Source organism: Bos javanicus, chromosome 11 (assembly GCF_032452875.1).
Source record: "Bos javanicus breed banteng chromosome 11, ARS-OSU_banteng_1.0, whole genome shotgun sequence".
NCBI classification, from domain to species: domain Eukaryota; kingdom Metazoa; phylum Chordata; class Mammalia; order Artiodactyla; family Bovidae; genus Bos; species Bos javanicus.
Genome location: NC_083878.1, coordinates 96,794,777 through 96,804,328, shown reverse-complemented (window position 1 = coordinate 96,804,328; position 9,552 = coordinate 96,794,777). Strand labels below are relative to the sequence as shown.

Here is a 9,552-nt window from a genome sequence, read left to right as displayed (position 1 = left end):
TTGCATTTAATGTTGCTAGGAGAAAATCTGATGCCATTTTGGTACTCAGCCCTTTCTAGGCAGCATGTATTTTTGCTTCTCGAAGCTTTTAATAGCTTCTATTTGTGGCTCTATGACATTTCCAGACGATGTGTCTATATATGCATCTTTTAAAAAATATTTATTTGGCTCGTCAGGTCTTAGTTGCAGCATGCAGATCTTTAGTTGTGGCACATGGGGTCTTTAGTTGTGGCATTGCAGCACATGGGATCTAGTTCCCTGACCAGGGATCAAACCTGGGCCCCCTGTGTTGGGAGCTCAGAGTCTTAGCCACTGGACCACCAGGGAAGCCCCTATAAATGGATCTTGATGTATTTATTTTCATCAAGTATTCAGTGGGCCTGTCTGTTCCGTATACTCAGGTTCTTCATTTGTAGGAAAATTTCTTCTATTATTTATTTGTTAATTCTTTCTTCTACCCACTTTTGGAAACTAATTTTTCCCCAAAAAAACTACCATTAGTCAGTTATTGAAACCCTTAAACAAATCCTTTATTTTTCTTATTTTCTTCTCATATTTTCTGCCTCTTTTTCTTCAGTCTTATGTTCTGGGAGATTTCATTGCATTCATCTTTTAATTCTACTGACTTTTTCATTTGAGCGATTCAATGCTTAATTTCTTAAGAGTCTTTGCTACTTGACAGTCTTTATTCTGTGCATTGTGTATGTGCAGGAGTAGGGCAGGAAGGTATAGAAATCGACGGCTTCTCCTACCAGCTTCCAATGAATCTCCTTGTTTTAAGCCTCCCATCTTCCTCTGCATGCATGTCTTTGAGACCAGGCTTCTCCCAAGTTGTGTGGGATTAAACTGTTTTGGAAGGAGAGACTATGCATTGCATTGAAACCACAGTTCCTCCTGAGAGCGTATATCTTCGCCACCTACCCTTTGGCTTCCAGAAATTCAGTGAAAGGTTTAGCCCAGGATATCTCTTCTCCCGGTTCCTGTAATCTCTGTAAGTGAATATCCTTTTTACCTCTTTGCACTCCTCTTGGTGGCATCTTAGGAGAAAAAGAAGAGATAAATGCACATGCTCAATACACCATCTTTAAGAAAAAATATTTTCTTTTAATTTATTCATTTGGCTGCACTGGGTCTTAGCTGTGGGACACGAGATCTTTAGTTGCTGCATGTGGGATCTAGTTCCCTGACCAGGGATCAAACCCAGGTCCCCTGCGTTGGGACTGGGGAGTCTTTGCCACTGAACCACCAGGGAAGTCCTTAGTACCTATACCTTTGTTCTGTCTGCTTTCATCCATAAGTATATCTGTGAGATTCATCCACATCGAATGTTTCAGTCACTCATTTATTTGCCTTTTTGTATAGTATCCCAATGTAAAAATACACCAAATTTATCTATTGATAACTGTATCCATTCTGGTATATACAGGCATTTCGGCAGTTTTGAGGCTTGGACTCTTATGGGTGGTGCGCCGATGAACAACGCAGCACATGTCTTTGGGAAACGTTTAGTGTGGTGTATGTCTGTACATCCCGAAGTGGAACTGCTGGGTCACTGGTGAGAATGTCGTCAAAAGAGTATGTGTGTGTGGTCCAGCTGCTCACTGCTCAAAAGCCAACAAACAGGCCAGGTTGGTGGAAAGGAAAGTTTGCTATATTTCAGATGCCGCAACTGGGAGGAGAGGATGGCAGACATATGTCCAAAGGCCGACAAGCATGGGGTGAGAGCTTTAACAGACAGAGTTGGGGAGGGGGCGTTACATGCGGGAACAGCACAGTCGTCTTTAACAGTCATCTTCAGATTGGTCATGAGTGGTCTCACCAGCATCATCTTGAATGTTTTAGGTACAGTTAATCTTCAGTTCCAGGGTCCATTTGTTCCCATTTCTTTGAGGTCAGTTCTCAGAATTGTGGCAGCTCATGTCCTGGGTGCAGTCAGGTCACCATGTAGTTCACTTCTCCACCTGGTGTTTTGGTGTCTGTAAGACAGCTCACAGGATATGGTTCAGAATATTACCTATAGCCCTTGAGAAAGAACTAGAGGTCCTTGACTATGTTTAATGACTGCATCATTATTTTTCAGTATCCTTTGACTGTTTTCCTTGTTTCTGCATTTCTCACTTCTCTGATTAAACTTATTCTTTGGCTAAAGTTTTCTACAGGCAAAAGGCAGGCAGAGGACATGGCTGGGGGGCAAGAACCATACGGTCCTGCTCCATTTCAAGAATATACTGTTTTTATTGGATAATAACCAACAATCCGCCAAAGTACCCATCTATATCCTGCCTGCAGTGCATGAAACCTCCTGTTCTTGACAACATCGTCCATACTTGATACTTTGACTTCTTAATTTTAGCCATTCCTAATTTTAGCTTGTGTTTCCCTGCTGACTAGTGGAGTTGAGCACCTTGTCATATGTTTTCTGGCCTTTTGAACATCTTCATTTGTAAGGAATCTGTTGCAATCTAAAAAAGAGTGGGGTTGCCTGTTTTGTTTTCCTATTGATTGTAGGCATTGAAAAATATATATTCTAAATCCAAGTTCTTTGTGAAATATGTGAATTGTGACTGTCTCCTCCCTGTCTTTTAGTTAGCTTGGCACTCTCTTGCTGGTATTTTTTAGGAACAGAATTTCTCGGGTTTACTATGTTCAACTTATAATTTTTGTCTTATTCAGTTAGCCTTTTTGTGTCCTGTTTAAGGCATATTTGCCTGTTCCAAGGTTTTCTTCTAAAAGCTGTGCTGCTTTACCTTTCACATTTAGCTCTGCAAATAGTCTGGAGTTGATTTTTGTGTATAATGTGAGGTAGGAGTTGAGACAAGCTTTTTCTCGTGTGAGTAGTGAATTGGCCCAGCACCATTTATAGAAAAGACCTCCTCCTTCCCACTGGATTATAGTGTCATCTTTGTCATAAATACGGTGCGCCTGTGTGTACCACTCTGTTTCCAGGCTCTCGCCTCTGTTCCATGGGTCAGTCTGTTCTTCCTTGTGCTAATACCACACTGCCTGAATTCCTACAGCTTCATTAAGAATCTTGGCATCCAGTTTCATTTCTCCTCCTCAAGTTGCCTTGGCTGTTGTTGGCCACTGGCCTACTTTTAGATGCGTGTGTTTGCCATGGTTCCTCCAACCCCCAGGCCTTTGCGCATGTTCCTTCTGCTGAAGCATCCTTCTCTCCTCTCATCACCTGGTTACTCTTCAGATGACACCTTAGTTATCACTTCTTCAGAGAAGCTTTTCCTGGGCCCCCCGGACCAGGTCAAATGCCCTGGGGAAGCCCTCATCTCACCACCAGCCTCTGAATAGTAACACAGAACTCTACTCAATTTCATGTCTAATTCCTGTGGTTCTTTGATGGATGTTTATCCCTATTCTAAGTCTGTTGAGCTCTGCAAGGAAGGATACCATGTCTGCTTCATCAATACAGATCCAGGACTTAGCAGAAGGAGTCGCTTAATCAAAAGTTTTGAATAAAGGAAGGAGAGAATCCCTTACTTATGGCAGTCTGAGTGTGTTTTTCTGTTTGTGTGTGCCTGTCCATATACAAGTAAAACTTTTCAGTGTATTTGTGTTTCAGGGGGTGGGGGGAGTAGTAACAAAGAGACCAACTTCAGGGAGCAGATCAGGCGAGACGGACCCCTTCTCGCACCTCCAGTCCTCCTCGCCCCCTCCTCTTCCCCTCCCCACCCTGCACTGACCAGCACCCGCAGCAGCCTCCCCTCCCCTCCAAGTGGCTGGAGGAAGACGCTGGTCTCCAGCTGCCTGCGCTCGGCTGCCCTTGTGCAGTTGTCTGCCAGTTGTGCACGCCGATTACTATGAATGCCACCATCTGGTACGCCACGTGGACATCATAATCTTTTCTTAATTACATTAGCAGCACAATCAGTTACCGCATTACAAGGCCGGCGATGAGCTTTTAAATCTTGGTGGAAATCATAAATAATTGCACTAAGTACCAGGCGCCAGATGTGTGTGCCAACTTTGGTTGCACTAGATAAATAGTAACCTTACAAGAGTGTTAGACAGCCGGCGGTCCGGCTGGCCACCAGGAAGGCCACCACACCTGGGGCCCCACCGCAGGAAGGCCCCTACCACCCAGGCACCCAGAGAGAGGCAAGGCAGGGACCCTGAAGAGCCCTCTGAGTGTGTGGGTGCCAGGGAGAAAGGGGCGTTCTCAGAGTGGGAGCCAGAGACAGCGCAGGAGGGATGTGCAGAAAGACAAAGGGAAAATGAGGTGGGTGGACAGGAAGAGACACAGGGAGAGAAAATGGGAGAAGAAAAGGTGGAGGGGCAGGGGAGAGGGGGAGAGAGAGCAGTGGAGAGAGAACAAGGGCCAGAGTGGGAACGGGACAGACAGACACTGAGATAGAGACCCAGAGAGACATTGAGATGGAGACCCAGAGAGCCTCGGAGACACAGACCCTGAATAACGGAGCAGAGAAAGCAAGCAGGTAGTAAAAAGTCCCCGACGAGGGGCAGGCCGAGAGAACAAAGGGATGTGTGTGTCAGCTGACCATGGCTCTTGACCAGCAGCTGGGAGGGATCCCAGAGACCAGCTAAGCCCCTCAGGGCAGCGGACACAAGGTCAGAGGGTGGATGAGGCTGCAGCCGGGCCGGAGGGGGCTCTGGAAGGAAGCTCTCCTCCTTTCTTTTCTCCCTCTTTCTGAAAACCTCTGGAGTCTGGGCGGAGCGTGGAGCGGGGACGTCACAGAAGATCCAGAGGAAGCAGCTCTGGTTTGTGCAGGAGGAGCCCCTAGAGCTGCTTGAAGTAGCTAGAAAGCCCGTGTTGGGGAAGTCCCTCTGTGGGGGCGACTTTCAAGTTGAGACATGTTTGCTCAGTCACAGTTAGCCAGCGGACAAGCTGGTGAGAGAGAAGCAGAGTGCTCCAGGAGAGGGAACAGCATGTGCAAAGGCCCAGGGGCAGGAAGGAACTTAGCACATCAGAGAGAGAGATGGCTCAAGCAAAGAAAATGGTCACAGAGAAAGATAAATAAAGTGGGTGGTGGTAGAAAATGTGTTTATTCCCATTCACTCCTGAAACCTAACCAACATGGGCTTAAATAGAATGTAAAGATGTATAAATTCATAGGACAAAGAGAACAGGAGAGAAGACAAAAGCAGACAAGGTCTATTAACCAAATTTTGGGAGCTAGAAAGAAGATGGATAATGGTAATTGACTTGCAGAGTAGGCAAAACTGAAAGGAGAGTCTACAGGATGGGGTGAGGGGAACTAGGGGCAAACCAAGTAGCCCCACGGGCCTGGGATGGGCTCAGGGGTGGGAAGCTGGCTGCTTCTGAAGGCAGCTGGGAGGGAGGAGCATGAGAGAGTGGGAGGGGCCTCATTCAGCCAGAGGACCAACCACACCTCCTACTGCTGAAGACAAGAAGCTCACCCTCTCAGAAGGTGACAGGAAGACTTTGGACCTGGGGCATTAGCTCAGCCAAGATGAGGCCCAGACCTCTGTCTCCCTAGGTTGCCTACAGGATGCTGGCAGCTGGACGGAGGGCTGTCTCCATGCCTCCTTCTCCCTTCAGGTCAGGAAGTTGGATTTTTTTTTTTTTTTTTTTTTTTGCAAGTGCCTGGCACAAAGGAACAGGTCTACAGAGACCCTCCAAGTCCCTCCAGTGAAACAGTGTCAGCCTAATGACCCTTGGGTGACCCCTGCTGCTGCCGCTGCTGCTAAGTCGCTTCAGTCGTGTCCGACTCTGTGCGACCCTGGGATTCTCCAGGCAAGAACACTGGAGTGGGTTGCCATTTCCTTCTCCAGTGCATGAAAGTGAAAAAATAAAGTGAAGTCGCTCAGTCGTGTCTGACTCCTAGCGACCCCATGGACTGCAGCCCACCAGGCCCCTCCGTCCATGGGATTTTCCAGGCAAGAGTACTGGAGTGGGTTGCCATGTGTAAAGAGCTTCCACTCAGCTCTTTATACAACACTTTGAAATATGTTGAGTGAGTCATCTCTCACCAAATATTTGTAGACAACTCTAGAATGAAAGACGAGAGACAAAAGATTCAGGAGAACAGGGAAAGGCAACTAGGAGAAAGAGAGATAGCACAGGGATCAGGGAAACATTTAAGTAAACACCTATAAATAATTTTCTCTGAAATATAAGAGATGGCATTGCAGCTATAAAACAAGATTAGAATGTTATGTGTGTATTTTTAAAGGGAATATTGAGAGAATATGAAAGGGTTAGAAGAAAAAGTTAAGATTAAACCCAGGAATTTGAATAAAAGATACAAAGAAGTTCTTTCAAATAGAAAATAAGATAATGAGAAAATCAGAGGATCAACCCAGGAGATCCAACATATAACTAATCAGAGATCAAGAAATAGAGAAGAAATGACATCAGTGCAAGACATCTAGAATAATGGCAAAAGATGTTCTAGAAAAAGAGAAGAGAGATAGAAAAGAGCATTATCAAAGAAATACTATAAGAAAATTCCCCAGAATTGCAGGACATGAACTTATAGATTGAAAGGAAACACCCCATCCCAATGAAAAAAAGACTCTCAACTAGGCACGTTACTGTGAAATTTTAGAACATCAAAAATAAAGAGAGACCCTCATAACTTCCAGAAAGGAAGAAAGCTGCATACAAAGAACTGGGGACCAGAAGAGAATTGAACTTCCCAAAAAAAAAACAACTCTGGAAGCTAGAAAACATGGAACAAAGACTTACATATTATAAGGGACACACTTTTCAACCAAGAATTCTAAATCTTACCTGGTTATCAATTAACTGAAAAATGAACACATTTTCAGATGTGCGAGATTTTAAAAAAAATATTAGCTTCTCTGTATTTCTTTTCAGGAGGCTATTGGAAGACATCATTGGAGAAGGAAATGGCAACCCACTCCAGTGTTTTTGCCTGGAGAATCCCAGGGACGGGGAGCCTAGTGGGCTGCCATCTATGGGGTCGCACAGAGTCGGACACGACTGAAGTGACTTAGCAGCATTGGAAGACATGCTACAGCTAAACAAGGGAGGAAACTAGGAAAGATGAGGGCATGGGATACGGGATGTGAGATGCACAGAAAGACCAAGGGGAGACCTGGAATGATGGGAACCAAGTGTATCAGGAGGACAGTGAATACCAGCAAGACCTTGAGACAAGTCGCCCTGAACTGCGGCAGTCATGTGGAAGGCCGCAGCAGGACTGTGTCCAGGGGAGGAAAAAAGCTGGATTACCTGGAGAATGACCATACTGGGAAGGGTTTTTAATAGTTCATTGGCAAGTTTGAGGCTGAAGTGGTGAGGAATCATAGAAAACCAGGCAAATTATTAACTCTGGGAAAAACAAAAATTGAACAAGATAAGAATGCATTAATAGCACTATCCAGCTCAACTGTGACCAATATTTACATAGTCCTAATTATATGGATATCGAATTGTCAAAAATTGTGATGGAACTATGTTAGAAGAATGGGAAGAGAAGTGTGTGGTATGATGTAAGAGAACTAAATCTTCATCTTTCTTACCAGAAAGTCAATAGCCTTTTCTGTAAAGCAAAACTAGCAATGTACATAGTTGTCTTGAAGTATGATGGCAAATAGCAAAGAGATTACGCAAAGTTCAAAGTTGTTTCTTAGAAGGGAGAAATTAAAGATGCAGTAGGGACCATTTTTTTTGTTATAAACCTTCGCTGCTATTTGATTCTTTAAATCGGAGGTCCTCAACCTCTGGGATCTAATACCTGATGATCGGAGGTAGAGCTGATGTAATAATAATAGGAATAAAGTGTACAATAAATATAATGCACTTCAATCATCTCAAGACCATTCCCCCCTCCCCCGTCCCAGTCCGTGGAAAAACTGTCTTCCACAAAACCAGTCCCTGGTGTCAAAAAGGTTAGGGACTATTGTTTTAAATCACATACATGAATTTTGATATAAATTTCTAAATTCAATTGAAAAAAAAAAAAAGAAATCGGAAGGTGGTTTGAAATGAGGGGAAGAGGCACCAACCCAGCAGAGACTCACAGGCCATCATCAACAGGTAAAATTTTTCCCTAGAGCCACATGAAGCCATAGAAGGATTTTTTGAAGAGGAGTGAGAATGTCAGATCTGTTTTTCTATAACGAGACTTTGTTTTCAGTTGCAATGTTTCAGGCTGACCTTCGTCCTGAACTACCCAAGATTCATGTATGGCGAGATGGCTTGCTCTCAGGTTAGCTCTCCTAATCTGGGGCCCTCCTGCCTTACAGAGTGCTACACAGACCATGATTTTGAAGGCAGATGGGAAAAAGAGAAAGGAAAGCTGACCACCCCCTGCTCCCCAGTCCAGCATTCACTAGAGCTCCAACACAGGGCTGCCCTTGTTTCTGGAGGAGGGTCATGTGGGGTCCACTCAGGAACCCAGTGAACATACTCCTGCTAAATGAATTGGCTGGAAACTCAAAATTATTTTAGTAGATGGTGTTATGTTGATAAACTTGACTTGCCTCATTTTTTAAAAAAGCACAAAGTGTAAAGGTATTTCATTACTCTATCTCTTATTTTTAAAGTTTGAAAGTTAGGGGGCTAATTCACAATATAACATTACAGACATTTTGGCCACTGTTCTCTATGGGGCCACACACCTGATTTGTTTTTTCTTGTGGCCGTTTTGTTTTCTCTTTAAGGGGAACTCTTTTAAATCCTGGAAAGTGTCAGACACTGACTACACTTCCTCTAAACCAGGATGCATCAGTGAACAGGTCTTGGCCAAGACCCAGTGTCTCGGCAGCATTTGGACAATCACTGCTACCATGAGGGGAGGGCATGGCGAGAAGATGCTACTGTTTGTTAAATGCGTAAAAAATAGCCAAAATCTTGGCATAAAATCACATTGCATTTAATGTTCATTCACCCATAATGTTAATTGTCTATGAAATAGTTTTTGAAAATATGCATGTACGTCACATATCTAAGACAATCAACTATAATATACTATAAAAAGTTATTTTTTTCCCTTGCCCCAGTGCTTCTTTACAATTCAGCCAACCAGAGCCAAGAGGCACGCTGCCTGCATCTTTTCAGGGTCACACACAAGACTAAACATGCTTTTAGCTGATCTTTGTTCTCCTGTGCTATCTGGAAGCAGTATGTTTGCAAAGATCGCGGTCTGCTCCGATCTGTCTGTCCCTCCCGCCGCTTACTTTAGCAGTGGAGGTAAACGTGAACGTGGAACCCCAGTTCTGTCACTTTTTAGCTCCATGACCTCAAGCAAACTGTTAGCCTCCCTGAGCCTCAGTTTCCTCATCAAGAAAATGAGGATAATAACAGGCTGTGACTCATGTGGTTGCTCTTAGGATATATATGCACACACACACTAGGCTGTGGGTTCTCAGTGGACAGGTATTGCAGGGTGACGCTTTTATTATAGAGGAGAAAAAGTATAGTTATCCTTATATTGGAGAAGGCAATGGCACCCCACTCCAGTACTCTTGCCTGGAAAATCCCATGGACGGAGGAGTCTGGTGGGCTGCAGTCCATGGGGTTGCTAAGAGTCCGACACAACTGAGGGACTTCACTTTCACTTTTCACTTTCATGCACTGGAGAAGGAAAT

The 9,552-nt window shown here is 44.4% G+C and overlaps 1 non-coding gene across 1 annotated transcript; it reads right to left on the bottom strand.

The window, feature by feature from the left end:
* Positions 1-254: 254 nt before the first annotated feature.
* On the bottom strand, positions 255-327 carry TRNAG-CCC (transfer RNA glycine (anticodon CCC)). Its single transcript has one exon. It is a non-coding gene; the product is annotated as a tRNA-Gly (tRNA).
* Positions 328-9,552: the final 9,225 nt, after the last annotated feature.